Source organism: Molossus molossus, unplaced genomic scaffold (assembly GCF_014108415.1).
Source record: "Molossus molossus isolate mMolMol1 unplaced genomic scaffold, mMolMol1.p scaffold_m16_p_12, whole genome shotgun sequence".
NCBI lineage: Eukaryota > Metazoa > Chordata > Mammalia > Chiroptera > Molossidae > Molossus > Molossus molossus.
Window position 1 is genome coordinate 48201042 of NW_023425347.1, and position 16912 is coordinate 48217953.

At 35.1% G+C, this 16912-nt stretch overlaps 1 pseudogene; it reads right to left on the reverse strand.

Annotated features, from left to right (window-relative positions):
- Nucleotides 1-3212: 3212 nt before the first annotated feature.
- On the reverse strand, nucleotides 3213-16608 carry LOC118626744 (annotated as a pseudogene).
- Between the last annotated feature and the right edge of the window lie 304 nt (nucleotides 16609-16912).

Below are 16912 nucleotides of genomic sequence, written 5' to 3' on the forward strand. Positions count from 1 at the left end.
TTTAGAGTGTGAAAGAAGCATACTACCAAGGGTTATAATCTTATAACAAGGTTTAACCTTGTCACTGCTCACATGGGATCCCCAAGGGATTTATGTACACAGAAAATAAGAAATAATTTAAATTATTAGCCCGGATAGTCCTTTTATACCTAGTATAGAAAGTTTCATAATGTTCCATGAGAACATGTGAGTTTAACTCAAGGCTCAAGCAAAACCTCTTCCCAGTTTTCTTTCAATCTTGCTACAAATTTATCACTTGAAGGAAATTTGTCACTTAGCACATATGAGTTGGAAAGAAAAATAATAATAAAGCAAAGTAGTAATCCAGAAGACATAATTTGTGGAAGATTGAATTAGAAGACACAGAATTATATATGTCAATAATTTTTTTAGGACACACTATGTGTGGCTCAATCAATGTCCTGCAATCTGAGCAACAGTGTTAATTGCTCCTCTAATCTGAGAACATTGAAGTTAATGGAACGTCAGGTCAAGAGCATTCTATGCCCTCTATGTGCAGTGTCCAGCATATACTATAGTCCCAACCACAATACTAGGACTGCACAAAAAAGAAAAGTATTCATTGTGTAAAAAACAAAACAAAACAAAAACATATAGAAGAAAAAGCAGCACTGTTACCACCGATCCCAGATACAGAATTTCCTACAAATCTCTCTCTGGCTACTCCAAGTTCCCTGCTTTTTCATATCACTGGCTACCACTTTCAAGTCTGGGCCCATGTTTCAGGTAATGATTACAACCCACAAAATGCCATTATCCCACCTGTGGGAGGCTCAGTAAAGGTCCTCAAATATATCCTTGAAACCTGATTCCTGAAACTGAGGAATGTATTACCCTTGTGGCAAAAATGATTTGCAGACCGTTAAGATCATTGTACTGAGACAGTATCCTGGGCTCAGTATAAAGCCATAGGTTTTTATTTATTCATTTTTTTATCCTTACCCGAGGACATTTTGTTTTTTTCCATTTTTTGTTCAGATGCAGTGGGAGGGAGAGAGAGGGAGAGAGAGAGAGAGAGAGAGAGAGAGAGAGAGAGAAATGTCGACATGAAAGGGACACATCGAGTGGCTGCCACCTGCACGACCAACCAGGGCTGGGGACAAACTGCAACCGAGGTACATGCCCTTAGCAGGAACCAAACCAGGGTCTCTCTGGACCACAGGCCAACACTCTCACCGCTGAGCCGAACTGGCCAGGGCTAGCCATAGGTTTTTTTAAAAGCAGAGAACCTTTCCAGGCTCTCCTCCGAGGGAGATGTGACACGAGAAGGACTTGACCTGCCATTGCTGACTTCATTTTATTTTACTTTTTAACGAAATATTTTTATTGAACATCTGGATTTCAGCCTCACATATATTTGCATAAATAATTAAAATGATATTTAATGATGAACTGTTCACAACTGCATGCTGGTTCAACAAATGCCCCTTATATTCTCCACACTGTCCATAGGACCAGGAAGAAAAAAAGCTACCGGTCCCTTTTCCTACAGCAGTGTGGGGTTGTATATGGAAACCCTGTTGGACAGGTTCTCCTTACTTGATGGTATATATGGAACATACGGTTTGGGAGATGGGACAGACAAGGGTAAGAAGCTCAAAGAGAATCTCACCATAAAATAAATGTAAATGAGCTTCATTGCCTTCCCGTGTTTCACTGCTGAGCCCCCTATGAATTATCTGCTTAGTAACCACCAGTGTCAGCATCTAGAATCCGGTGTGGGGAGCCCCTTCCATGTTCAACTAAGGAGTGGGGTTCAGGGCAGTCTGGTAAACGGCTTGACGGAGATAGGAACGCAGGCTTTCAGATTCAGGCTCCTTACGACACGGTTCTCACTTATCCCCATCTGTTGCCAAGTTTATTTCTGGTCATCTGAATAGCCAATATTTTTTCAAGTCTAAGGTATGTCAGGAATGATTGCATTTTAATGCTTGTTTCCTGTGCACAACATTTTCAGTCTAAGTTGAATTATGATGAGGGCAGTTTTGATTGGTTACTCCACCAAAGTGTGGCACACCGGAATAAGTATGTCAGTAGGGCTTTATGAAATGTCATTTATCTTTCATTTCATGCCATTTCTCTTTTTATCTAGACCTTCCATAGCTGCCTGTTTTCAAATTTAATATTTTTGTCTGTGATTCTTATTTTTAAAAGGCAATACAACTAGCCCTGGCAGAGTAGCTCAGTTGGTTGGAGCATTCATCTGATATGCCAAGGTTGTGGGTTCCATCCCTGTCAGGGCACATACAAGTATCAACCAATGAATGCATAAATGGATGGAGCAACAATCGATCTCTCTCTCTTCCCCTTCTTCAGTCTCTCTAAAATCAATCAATCAATAAAAAGTTAAATAAAAAAATGAAGGACAATACCAAAGACAGTAATAAGGTAAAAAAAAAAAAAAAAAAATGGTGCAGTTCTAACTTCTCAGTCTGGAAAGAAACACTTTTCTATATTATACAGAGGAATCTGATATTAATAGATGCTCAGAAGTAGCCCTTGGTGGTGAGCATTTAAGGAGATGCAGAAGGGAGCTTATGTATTGAATACCACGAAGCCTTAATTGAGCCTTCACACCTTCAAAATTAAAGCAAATTTTTGGATAAATGGAATGATTAATAAAATAAGAATAATCAGTACTGAATTGTATCATTGGAATGATTCACATTAGTATCCAACTGAATGTACTGGAGCTTATTTATTTTCTAAAAAATGCATAATTTCTCATCTCACTGTAAAACTGAGATCTGTAATTTACGTTGCCTGAATTATTTAAACATTAACATCTTAAAAACTAGTGGGTTTCCCATGGAGACACTTAGATTCCTGAAAGTCAAGGTGAACTGCTCTAGTTGAGCAATAAGTCATTGACAGATGGGGTAAGTTGAAAAAACAGCTATGAATGCCAGTCCCTGGGTCAGTTTTTTTTTTTTTTTTTTCTTTTTAAAATAAAAAATTTTCCTTTTTAAAATTTTTTCCCCTTTTATTTATTTTAGAAAGAGAGGAAGTGAGAGGCAGAGAGAGACAGAAACATCAATGAGAGAGAACATCGACTGGCTGCCTCCTGCATGCCCCCCACTAGGGATCAGGCACACCACCTGGGCATGTGCCCTGACCGGGAATTGAATGGGCAATCTCTTGGTGCATGGGTCGATGCTCAACCACTGCTCCACACTGGCCGGACAACTGGATCAGTTTTTGATGGCCATGGTCCAGAGGAGAAGGTGGTCCATTTCCATGGCTACAGCACCAGATCCATCATAGGTACTGGAAGTGCTGACTAGTGTTGCAAAATTGAGCACGTGGTTTGTGAGGCTCCACCACACCAATCACTTTCTTTTTCTTTTTTTTTTTATCCTTACCTGAGGACATTTTCTCATTTTTTGTTCAGATAGAGTGGGAGGGAGAGAAAGAGAGAGAGAGAGAGAGAGAAACATCAACGTGAAAGGGACACATCAAGTGGCTGCCCCCCACATGACCCAACCAGGGCCGGGGACAAACTGCAACTGAGGTACCTGCCCTTAGCAGGAACCGAACCCAAGTCTTTCTGGATCACAGGCCAGTGCTCTAACCACTGATCCAAAGTTGCCAGTGCACACCAATCACTTTCTACCCAGTGTCTACATGCCATTTGTGCTTTCCCGGTTGGAGCAGGTAGATGAGAGATTCTTCTTGGATGATTACAATAGGCAAAGGAGTGATGTGAGTCTGTTGGAACAAGGTGCTCACAGACGCCATGATCTGATCAAAATGCCAAGCACATCCTCCCAGGGTCACAGTCATACCTACCTGTAGGTTTTTTCCTTCTATTTTCTTTTGGAGCTTTTCAAGGCATTTGGTAAGGTTAGTATGGTCTTCAAATAAGCTTACATCCCTTCATACCAGTCTTCTCTAATTCCAGGCCTAATAGACTCAAAGTCCACACTGATTCAGGCAAAAAGCTTTCCCTCTCTCCTTCAGCAATATCATGTAAAAGTAGCTGGCACCTCCATCAGCATAGGCTCTTTAAAATCTTTACTCCAAAGATGATGAAAACTTTTTTCCAAAAACTGATTCAGAATCACAAAGCAGTATTTTGAATTTCCAGTGGGAAGGAGGGGTTTCAGAAGGTTAAAGAATGTTCTGTATGAGATTATTGGCCCACAGTGGCGGGTGAAGCCAAAGCTGGAGTGCAGGCTCGGGGAGCACCTGACATTCAAGATGAGAGGTCACTACCCTACTGGCAGAATGCACTTGTTTCTATAAATGGGAAACTACTCTCGGATTTCATCCAGCAATAAAATCTAAATCTTGGTTCTTCATCTGCAAGGAACTGAATTCTGTTAACAAACCACATGTACAGAAGAGGGATTCTTCCCTAAACTTTAGAACAGAACGCAATCTACTAACACTTTGTTTTAGTCTGCTGAGATCTGTACCATTTTTGATCTAAAAGACAATCAAGTAACACATTTATGTTGTTTTAAGGTACAAGGCTATGATCATATGTTGTAACATCAATAGAAAACTAACACACCCACATAGCAAATAGTAAAAACTTTCCTAGTTAGAACAGCACTCTCTGCATCCCATAGGTTTTGGTATGTTGTATTTCTATTTTTATATTTTTCAAGATTTTTTTCCCACTCTATTGACTACTTCTTTGACCCTTTTGTTCTTCAGTAACATGTTGTTTAATCTCCACATATTTATGAATTTTTCATTTTTCTTTGTGTAATTAATTTCTAGTTTCATACCGCTGTGGTCAGAAAAGATACTTGATACAATTTAAGTCTTTTTAAATGTACAGAGACGTGTTTTGTGAACTAACGTATGATCTATCCCGGAGAATGTTCCATGTGCACATGAGAAGAATTTGTCTTCGACTGCTTTGGATAGAATGTTCTGTAAATTTCTGATAAATACTTTGGAAGATAATCTGATCATGAAGGTGAAGTCAAATTGAGAGATAGGAGAGAGATGATTATTCACTCTACTAGAGGAGGACACAACAAGGAGCCTATCTGTAAACCAGGCAGGGGGGCTCACTAGGAATCAACTTGACTGGTATCTCGAACTTGGATTTCTCATCCTCTAGAACTGTGAGAAATAAATGTTTGTGTTTTAAGCCATCTAGTTTATGATATTTGATTATAGTAGCCTAAAAAGAGATATTAGAAAAATTGAAAAATTATTTGAAAAAAACAATAACAAAATGTCTTCAAAATGATATAAAATACAGATAGCAATCTAGTTATTAAAGATATTAAATTTGTAAATTTACTTTGTAAACTAAAAATTTTCCAGAAGAAAAAACTCTAGGTCCAATGATTAAATTGGTGTATTCCATCAATCTTACCTAAACTATCTCAAAAAACAAAGAAAGAGAAAATGGAAATACAACCTAATTGAGTATATGAGGCCTGCATTACCATGATAACCAAATCAGAAAAAGACATTACAAGAAATGAACACTAAGGAATAATAACTCTTATTAATATTAATGCAAAGAACTCTTAACCAAATGTTAGCAAATTAAGTATATCTGTATATAAAAAGATGCTACCCCATGACTATGACTTAGATTTATCCCAATAATGCAAGGATGATTGGATGGTTATAAACTGATCTAAGTAATTTGCCATATCGACAAACTAAAAAGAAAATTCATAAGCAAAAAAATATTTAAATTTGAGAAATTCAATACCCTGATGATAAAAATTTTTATCTAACTAAAAATAATAAGAAATTTCCTAAACCTGATATAGAACATCTACAAAAAAGCCACAACCAATACTTTACTTAATGGTGAAAGACTAAAAACTTGCCCTCTAAAATTAAAAACACAGAAATTATATTTATTTATCATTGTACATTGATATTCTTGACATTGCAGGAAAAAGATAACTGTCTTTATTTGAAGACTAAAGGGCTATGTACATAGAAAACCCTATATAATCTACAAAATAAAACTACTAGAACCAACAAATGCATTTTATAATACCACAAAATATAAGGTTCATATGAAAATCAATTCTCTATATAATGTATATATACATACATTAACAATAAAAATTGGAAAATAAAATATTATTTTTAATAGCACACAAAAGCATAAACTCATTTGAAATAACAATATCAAAAATGATTTAAGATTCTATATTTAAACAATTGTTAAGGGAAATTAAGAAACACCTTGAAAAAATGAAGAGATTATGCTTTCTGCTTTCAATCTTTAAATGTTAATGCTATTTTTTTTTTGATATTTATATACTGGCCACTATGTTAGGACTGCATTATGTCCTATAGTAATTCTAAGAAAATATAGACTATAATATGCATCCTACTTCAGAGATGTTGAAATGTAATAAAAATATACCTTAGAATCTATTTAATATGGCAATAGCAGGTATTTATTAAACACTTATGAAATGTCAAGAATTATTAGAGTTTTAGATATGTTGCCTTTTCTCACTTCATCTTTTCAGAATACCTGTCTTTCTTTGTATTTTACACATAATGAAACAGATCTGTGCTCGTGTAATTGGAAATGGCCAAATTTGAATATAGGAAGTTTGTCTCCAGAATTAGAAGTACTAACCACCATGTCATATTCCCTCAGTCTAACAATCTAGATTTTCAGGAAGAACCACTTCTCATGTCTATTACAGTATTCCCAAGCGTATGGCCTAGTGGCATAGAACATCTGTAAATTACTCAAAGCCATATGTCGATTGCTCAATAGGTCATTAGATTCACAAGACTGAAGAGACTGAGCTTGTGGGTTACGTGCGTGCCGTAAGTTAAGGTTACATGTGTGCCTTAAAACCTTTTCATTCTTCCAATTAAATGTAGTTCTCCAAATCATAACTGATTGTCTGAAAGCTGTGTACATTTATACTCAGACTTGGATTATGATTTATGTTGATTGTAGAGTACAGCAATTCCTATTGAATTCATTTGTATATAAATGGGAAATAAATGCCAATAATAATTAAATAAAAAACACTGACAGGCAGGAATGGATCTTAAAAGCATATGCTTTTTATTCAGAGTGCTTTGACTGTTTAAAATTTGAGTTGAGAAAATGCATGTTAGATTTTTAGTGCCTATTATAACCAAGTACTTGCATCATCCAGCAAATACTGTGAGAAAACTCCAACTTCCTACAGCTATAGCTACAGATAGGAATAAAGACACTATATTTTAAGGAAGCTTTTCAGCACAGATTGCAGCAGCAGGAGTGTTTTTGCTCATTGTCATTTTATGTAACAGGATATGATAATAATATAATAAATTATAAGAAATGGAAAATTATTTGCATTTTACCATAAAAGTTTAATTCAAAAGAAACAAACTGTTCTTTGATGCATGGTAGAAGGCAATCTATGTATCATCAAAGATATCTATCAAAATGATCTCTATTAGTCTCATAAATTGACAATTTAAAAACTTGTAATTGAGACAACAATCTTCTGATATTATTTTAAAGAGTTAAGTGATTTGAAATCTGTATAGTGTGGACTTTACAAGAGAAGGGTATTTTGGCTCTGCTGTGCAAGAATGATTATCAAATATTACCGAAATGCATTCAGGTGACCATATAAGTTATATAAACATTGATATTTATGAAATATGATCAAAGCAATATGAAAAAATATTATCTCTAGTGGAAAGCTGTATAATTTTAATTATTCCAACTAATTCACCATTAATGCTCACATACTCTGGCAAAAGCCAAAGCATTTGGCAGCAAAAAGTATCAGCAGTTCAAAAGTTATGGGTTTAATCCTGGCAATTAGTGTTTCTGTCATTATTAGTGACAGCTTACTTACTATCTGATTGATTTTAGACCTAATCTGTATTGCTGATTATCATCTCTTTTACTTCCAATAGAGCATTATTGGTGTTTAACATTTGTTACTCATTAAAAGAGCTTCTTACACTGTATCTGTGACAATTTACCTAGTAAACAGTTATTGTGTAAAAGTCAGTAAGAGAGTAAGGATGGAAGTGAGAGAGAAAGGGCAAGAAGGTGCAAGAGAGAGAGAGACATGGAAGAGAAAGAAAAAAGAGAGAAGGGAGGAAGAATATGAAGGACCAAAATATAAGAAAGGCAGTAGTATTTAAAGTATAGTGATATCTATTCATTTATCTCATGGAGAGAGTGCTGAATTCATTAATATGTTTCCTCAATAATGATAACTTTCACTATGAATATAAGGGTGCATATACTCTTTCTGGTTGGTGTTTAGGCTTCTTAGGGTATATTCCTAGAAGTGGGATCACTAGGTCAAATGGCAATTCAATTTTTAATTTTTTGAGGTAACATTATATTGTTTTTTTATACTAGCTACACCAGTCTGCATTCCCACCAAAAATGTACTAGAGTCCCCTTTTCTCCACACCCTTGCCAGCACTTGTTGTTTGATTATTTGTTGATGGCGGCCATGATGACAGGTGTGAAGTGATACCTCATAGTTGTTTTAATTTGCATCTCTCTGATGATGAATGATGTTAAGCATTTTTTTTTTTTCATATATTTCTTGCCATTTGTATCTTAACAGAGCTATTTACAATAGCTAAGATTTGGAAACAGCCCAAGTGCTTATCAGAAGATGAGTGGATAAAAAAGCTGTGTTATATTTACACAATGGAATACTATGCAACAGTAAAAAAGAAAGATCTCATCCTGGCCGGTTTGGCTCAGTGGCTGGAGCATTGGCCCATAGACCAAAGAGTCGCGGGTTCGATTATGGTCAAGGGTACATACATAGCTTGGTTGCAGTTTGGTACCCAGCCCTGGTCAGGGTCATGTGGGAGGCAACCAATCAATGTGTCTCTCTCACATCGATGTTTCTCTCTCTCCCCCGCCTCCACTCTATTTGAAGATAAATGGAAAAAATATCCTTGCATGAGAATTTAAAAATAAATAAATAGATAAAATAAATAAATAAATAAATCTCTTACTCTTTGAGAAAGCATGGAGGGCCCTGAAGAGTATTATGGTAAGTGAACTAAGCCAGTCAGAGAAAGACAAGTGTCACGTGACCTCAGTTATTTGTGGAATATAATGAATAAAATAAGCTGACAAAATAGATGCAGAGACATGGAAGTAAGGAATAGACTGACAAACCTCAAAGGGAAGGGAGGTGGGGGCGGGAAGAACTTAATGCATATATGCACAACCAATGGACACAGACACCAGTGTGTTGAGGGCAGGGGGGATGGGTGCGGGGAGGTGGGTGTCAATGAAGAAAAAAAGGAAGGCTTCTGTAATACTTCCAGCAATAAAGATAAATTAACAAATAATAATAACTTTTACTAATTTACTATTTAAGATGTATCAGCTACTCTATTATGATGAATAAATTATCTATTCCTCCTGTTAAGACTTCAACTTTATTCTATAGGTAAGGAAAAGTCATTGAAAATATTATGATGAGTTCAAATATGCAATTTTAAGTGTACATCTCAATATCAATATTAGGTGATTGGAAAGCAATGGTGATCTGGAAAAAACATGAATATTGCTCTCACTAATAATGAAGGCAGAGCTAATAGGAGTTTAGTTATGTATTTAAAAAAGAGAAAAATTGCCAGTTTAACTGGAGTGGAGGTGGAGAGATGAAACTTTTTAATATTAAGATATATGATAAGTGGGTTTCTATTTGTACTCTTACCACGAGCCCACGAATGTTCAAGATGGGGTCCATTGCTAGAGTTGAGATAAGAGATGATGGTGGCACAAAGTAGATGTGATGAGAAGAGCCAGGCTGTATTTTTTTTAAATATGTTTTCATTGATTTTTTAGAGAGAAAGGAAGGGAGAGAGAGATAGAAACATCGATGTGAGAGAGAAACATTGATTGGCAGCCTTCTGCATGCCCTCCACCAGGGATCAAGCCCGCAACCCAGGCATGTGCCCAGACTGGGAATCAAACCGGACTTCTCAGTTCATGGGACGATGCTCAATCCACTGAGCCACACTGGCTGGGCCTGGGGGTATTTTTAATTTGTTGCAGGAATTAAAATGTACAGTGTCCAAGAAAAGAAGGTTTCAGCAAACTCTCTAAATATTTTTGCCTGAGTCATAGAAGTATAGAGGTGTGTAGATATATTAGTTTGCTTATAGACATTTGGGCTTTTTATTTTATTTTTTTTCAATTTTTGGTAATTATGAATAAAACTGCTATAAATATTCACCTACAGGATTTTGTGTGAACAAAAATTTTTATTTCTCATAGGTAAATACCAAGGAGTTAGCTTACCAGGTTATATTACAAATCACTTTAAAGTTTACAGAAATTTCAAGAGTGTTGTACCATTTATCATTCCGACCAGTAAGTTGTAAGGGTTCTTGTTTTCAACAATCTTGCCAGCATTTGGTAATGTCAGTCTTTAGTTGTAATTTTTATTTTTATCATTCTAAGAAATGTGGAGTGTATCGCATAATGATATTGGTGTTGATTTTCTTAATAACTAATAAAATTAAGTGTCTCTTTATGTGCTTATTTTCTATCCATTCATCTTCTTTTGTGAAATATTTGCTTATATCTTTTGCCAATATTTTTGTTTGTTTTCTAATATTATGTTCCTTATATATTTAAAATACAAATTCATTGTCACATAAGATTTTGAAAACACCTCCCCTATTGTAGCTTGTCTTTTTATTCTCCTAAAAGTATCTGTGAAAGAGACATTTAATTTGATAATGTTTATTAATTTATCTGTTTATTATAGACAGTATTGGTGTTTTGTTTTTTTTTTTAATCAAAGGTCAGCACTAAAGATATTATTTTGGAATAGTCAATATGAAGATCACTATAAAACTATGATACTGAGTGAAATTCCCTAAGAAATTATAAGAATATAGGTACTATACAGTGGTTGGCAAAAGTAAGAGTTCAGTTGTTTGCATAGAAAAATAAATAATATAAGGATACATAATAATACAAGAATAAACTGTTTTGTGTACTCATAAGTGTAAACCTACTTTTGCTCACACCTGGAGATACTGTTCCTTAGACTACTCCAAATTTTACACATGAGAAAGATGAGAGACATCCACAGAGATACAGATAAATCAGCCTGTGAGATAGGGGGGGGAAAGCTAATTGGTAGTTGTTTCAGAGAAAAGAGAATGATCAACTGCATCAAGTTTTGCCAAAGTCAAGTGAGGTGAATGAAGCCTAAGAGTATTCGTTAGAATTACAATGAGGTGATCAGTGGTGACTTTCAACAAGAGTATGTTTGTGGAATGAGGAAAACAAAAGCCTGGTGAAGTGTTCATTCAGGAAGATACCCAGAAGTCAAGTATCATGAATGCTTTTGAAGATATTTTTCCCTCTTATATAACTGAGCAAAATGAGTAATTAAGAGATTGTAGCCCTGGCCGGTTTGGCTCAGCGGTTAGAGCACCGGCCTGCAGTCCCGAGAGCCCCGGGTTCGGTTTCCGCTAAGGGAATGTGCCTGGGTTGCAGTTTGTCCCCCGCCCTGGTTGGGTTGTGTGGGTGGCAACCATTCGATGTGTCCCTTTCACATCAATGTCTCTCTCTCTCTCTCTCCCTCTCACTCTATCTGAACATAATATATATATAAAAGAAAATGTCCTTGGGTGAGAATAAAAATAAAACAGATTGTAGGAGTGGGATTGAGGCAATTATGTTTTTAAATTTGAAATGGAATATATTATGTCATGCTCTTATGTTGCTGATACTAATACAATAGAAATGGGAAAAGTAATGATATAGGAAAGAGAGGAAAATATTGAGGAGTTCCCCCCAAAAGTGACAGAAAATAGATCTGTGTACACAGAGACAGTTGGATCTCCCAAATGAGGGGACTGGTTCATTCATTGAAATATGAGGGTAGGCAGAGAATGTGGGCATAGATCTATAAATAGGTTGGTTCCTAGAAACATATGGAGGTATTCAGATAGTCTCTGTTTTTTGTTTGTTTGTTTCCAGTAAAATAAGAAACAAAGTATTTAATCAAATTATCTCAATTTATTGTGAATTTTACATCACTGTTATTACCACGTCATTTTATATCTATATAGGCAAGTTCTCTCTCTTGAAATCTTCAAATAGTTGAGTGGTTTATTTTCAAATATTTTGAAGATTAGAAAACTACCTATCATTTCTATGCGTGGTTTGGAGTTCTAAAACATTCCTGATGCTAGCTAAATATGTTTATTTAAAAGTAAAATAACTTAATTTGCCCAGTCCCTTCTCACCCCTCTAGTAGTCTTACTTCGTGGAACTAATCAAATTTCTCCTCCCAAGTTATATCTCTGTTCCAGTTCTGACAACAAAATTGCCAGTTTCCATGAGTCATAAGCAATAGAAAATAATGGTGCCAATCTTCAATGCTATCACTCTGGACCAGTTTTGTCATTGTTCTGACACTGCAGTGCACAGAAATAAATCACTGCCACCAGGATGCTCGTAAACCAAATCTGGAACTTTCAGATCAGGTTAGCTTTCTATCTATTCCCTAGACCACACCCCTTCAGTGGTCTTGGAACACTAGTGACTAATACAGAGGTATTTCCATTTACCTGGATATAACCACGTTAAGGAAACTTTTGTTTTATAAGAATTTTGTCAAAGAGGCAAAAGTGTGACTGTGAGACCAAGATAATGGTCCTAGTAACTAGAGATGTTTGCCCTGCAAATTATTTGCTAACTGCTTGGAATATTATTGATATTTTAATATATGTTCAATAAAATAAGTTCATTAACATAAAAGATAAATTATTAATACAAAACCCCAAATTTTGACCTCAAATTTTGAAGCATGAGAATTTATTTTTGCGTTTGTTCTATCCAAGACCATATTATCATAATACATTTTATGAAATGCATAGAAAACAAAAGATGTTTCCCAAAAAGGATGTGGTTCTATTTGCTCATACTAGCTCCCTATCTTGGAAATTCACAGGTCTGAAAAATGTGTTAAAGAGACTGATAAGCCATTTGGTAAAGAAATCCATTTGACTTTGTTAACAAAGTATTGCTCAAATTTATTGGACTTTTAATATTTGTAATATCTCCATGAAATCTAGCTATCTATCATTTATCTCCCCCAAAGTAGGAGTTCTTTGGCATACACATTACAGTGCTGATCTGAAAGTATTGTAAATATTATAGGACCAATATACTTAAGATTAGAAATGTTTCTCTACTTTAACAATAATTCTGGAACTTAAACAGTTTATAGTTGGTGTAGGGAAGAAAACTGGCACTTAGACACAATTTACAAAGTTCAAGTTTTCTGTCCAACTTAAAGTGCTATTAAATATATAGTTAGAGAGTAAGAAATATAAAAATATTTGCTTTTGAGGAAGTGATGGAAATAAAAGAATCCTCAGAGATTTCATGGAGTGAGCCTTATAGTTTTTTAAAAAATGAGGTCTTTCCATTAGGTGATAAAAATAGACAAAACAAACCAACTGAATAGTCTAATCTAGACTTTGTCAAATATAAACCATGAAACAGAAGTTGTGAAAGTACAGAGAAGCTTTGGGGTGTTTTCACAATATATGGGAAACTGGGAGTGGACAGCTCGGCTCCCACCCCACCGGTCTTCCCTGGAAACAGGGAAGGTCTCCATGCACCACACGGTGCTGTCTTGCCATCCTCTCATTTTTAACATTGAAGATCTTGATTTTCTGACATCATAAGAGAGTAAATGCATTTATATGAGATAAGGCTCTGACATATTTTCTAAGCCAAAAAAAACAATTCCTAGGACACACATGTACATACACAATGATAGTCAAATGATAACAAGAAAAGTATAGCCATTATGGAGTTCCTTATAAAATAAAACTAATAGTAATCAAGGAGTTTGAAAATCTGAAATTACAAGAGTAAAATGAGAACATTGATTACTTCTCTATGATGAGTGGGTGGTGGGCACTTAAAGACATAGAAGGATGAAATAAAATAAAACAGCAGAAACAATGAACATTTTTTATTCGGGATGTTATCTGGGCCTGGTGGACCCCTATTACTCTTTCTTTAAATCTTAAGTATTATATAATCTGAAATGCAAATTATAACCTAATAAAATTAAAGGCATCTAAATACAATTGTGAGATGGAGAGTGTATTAAAGATTTTGAAGATCTTTCTGATTTAAACTTTGAGTTTTATTCACATTGACAATGGATCAGGCATAAAAGAACAATATTAAGGGAATGAAAAGCATTATTGACTTATGTCATCAGAAAAGTAATGTTCCAATCTATGAAAAAGTAATACAGAACATGATGAAGGGTTTGTGTGTGTGTGTGTGTGTGTGTGTGTGTGTTTGTGTGTGTGTGTGTGTGTTTACTCAAAGTAGATTGTGGTGAGCAAAAAAAATATTTTAAGTTAACATCTGAAGTTCCAACACAGCTTTCAGATTAAATCTCTCTAACTAGAGAATACACTTTTTGCCTAATTAGATGAATAGATTCAATACAGTTTCTGTGGTTATTGTTTTTTACTTCTGTGCGTAGATAAAAGATATATTGACAGGCACTCCTGAAAACTGCAGAAACCCCACTTTGTAATAGGGAGTCTTCTACAACAGAAGGTAGTGCCTTCAAACAGATGTTAGATCTCTCCTGACAGTGAGAACTTCAAAGCCAAATAAACTCACAAAGGGAGGAATGTGGCATCAGCAAAGTCATTCAAGTGGTAGGTGTACAGTGTATTTACTCACAAAATAGAGATTATGTATTAGGCGATACAGCACAAAACCTTGAAGGGCTTCATTATTGCTTTTGATTTTGCTGATGACTTATTAACTGACTCTCTTCAGCCACCTGGTTGTTCTAAATGAACAGAATCCACTTATATTCTAAGTGATTATTGACACAGTGATTGAAAGAGGGAATCATTCCAAGAATGTATTTAGCATGCCCTTGACCATGTGAGAAGCAACCAATAAGGAAGATAGCTTGCTGAATGAAGGCCATTATACTCAATACATCTGCATATAATAGCAAAGTGAAAGATTGCAAACTAATACAATGCCTACAAGGACACTCTAATGAAGCATTCTTTATACTTGACCTCTCAGAGAGCACAGGTAGGGAGATCACACTGTATTTGACACCTGTATTTCTCCTAGAGTCCCAGTTAAAATGATTTCTACTTTACCCACCAGAATACAGTATTACTTCTACTTTAGCTAATATACCTAAATGTTAGCTGACATTCTTCAACTAAGATATTTTTTACTATCATAGTGATACTGAACAACAACATTCTTTTAATGTGTAAATGCTTTTCAAACAAAATGAACATAATGAATAATAGAGCCCTAAGTGATTTCTTCCATATCCTTATTCCAGCAGTATTGCTGTATCCCTAATACGTGCTCTCACCTGAGTTATGTTAGAAATCTTCCATGTCCATAACCAGCTTTTTTTCTATAAGAAAATACAGTCGTATTATTACTGGGGCACTTTCAAGTCCAACTCAACACCATTGCAATGACTTACTTCCTACCAAAGTTTTTCACGTACAAGGACAGAGGAGAAGGAGGCAAGCATTAAGGTAGAAGTTTCAAGAGTGTAGTTAATTGCATGGTAACCTCCACATTGTCCATTTTTAATGGTCCTAACCTCCTCCTAAATGATCTTTTCTCAGTCCATGGTCCCTGGTAATTATTAAAAGTTAATAGTCTCATTATAAAAAATTATCTCAATGAATCACCTCAATTCCAATAGGTCAACCATGACTAGATACTGTTGCATTACCTAAAAATGCAGACTTACTGTTGCCAAATGGCAGTCTTCCCAACAGAATACCCTCTGCCAGCAAAGAAACCTGCCATGTTATTGATGAAATTATCATTCTTGTACAACCTTTACATCTAAGCTTTAGTCATTCTTTCTGATGAGAAATTAGCTTTAAAAATGGGGGAGGAGGGGTGGAGACGTTCAAAAGAGAACAAAAGAGTTTTGGATTTATTTTATTTTATTTTGTGTTTCTCTGTATTGTAAGGTTTGCAATCTTTCATAAATCATCAGAGCTAAGATATAAGTTCCAGTGTAAAATAAAATCTGCTTAAGAAAAAAATATATAGTACTTTTGATCATATATTTTTTAGAGAGCACAGTGTTTAAAATACAGATAGCATTTTACAAGTATAGTAATTTTAGAGGCTTGGGAATAAAAGGCTATAAGAGAATGTCAAGCTGCAGGTCTCAATGTGTCATCGAAGTAAAATATGATGGATTATTCCTCTCAGGGTATGAGAATCTATATTCTTTAAGTGAATGCATATTTTCAAAGTCCAGCAAACAGGCTTTCATATGCTTCGTCGGTGTTTAAAGGTGGACACAGTTCATCTGAGAGCAATAATTTTGCATCATCTGCCTTTAGATACAAGAGATTTAACAGTTATTCTTCTGTTAACTGACTGTACTGCTGTTCCAAGAGCTTTTTCAATGTTATAATTGGTTTGTTAGGGAAGTTTGGGTCATGTGGTATCTTAGATTTCTTCCAGAGATTTTCATTTCTCATTGAATGCTACAAAATAAAACTCGTAATTGATAATAAAAAGGTAATGCAGATAGCATATAAAATGACTTACCTTTTAACTTCCATTTTAGTTATTTACAATTAAAAGTTTAAAATAATGACATTTGAAGCCTTCAGTATATGACCAGTATTATTACTCCTGCATATTGCCTTCCAAAGGTCTGAATGATTGTATGTGTTCAGTATAAGCAGAAGACGAATGTTTACAAAGTTCATTGTCATGTAATGGTTTTACACTGAAGAAAATGTATTCTTCCATTTGATGTTTTAATCAGTTTCTCACAATACACTGAGACTTGAAATTTATTTTAAAAAGCCAAACAAAACCCAGTTGATTATTTATTAGAAGTGATATATAATAAAACCTATA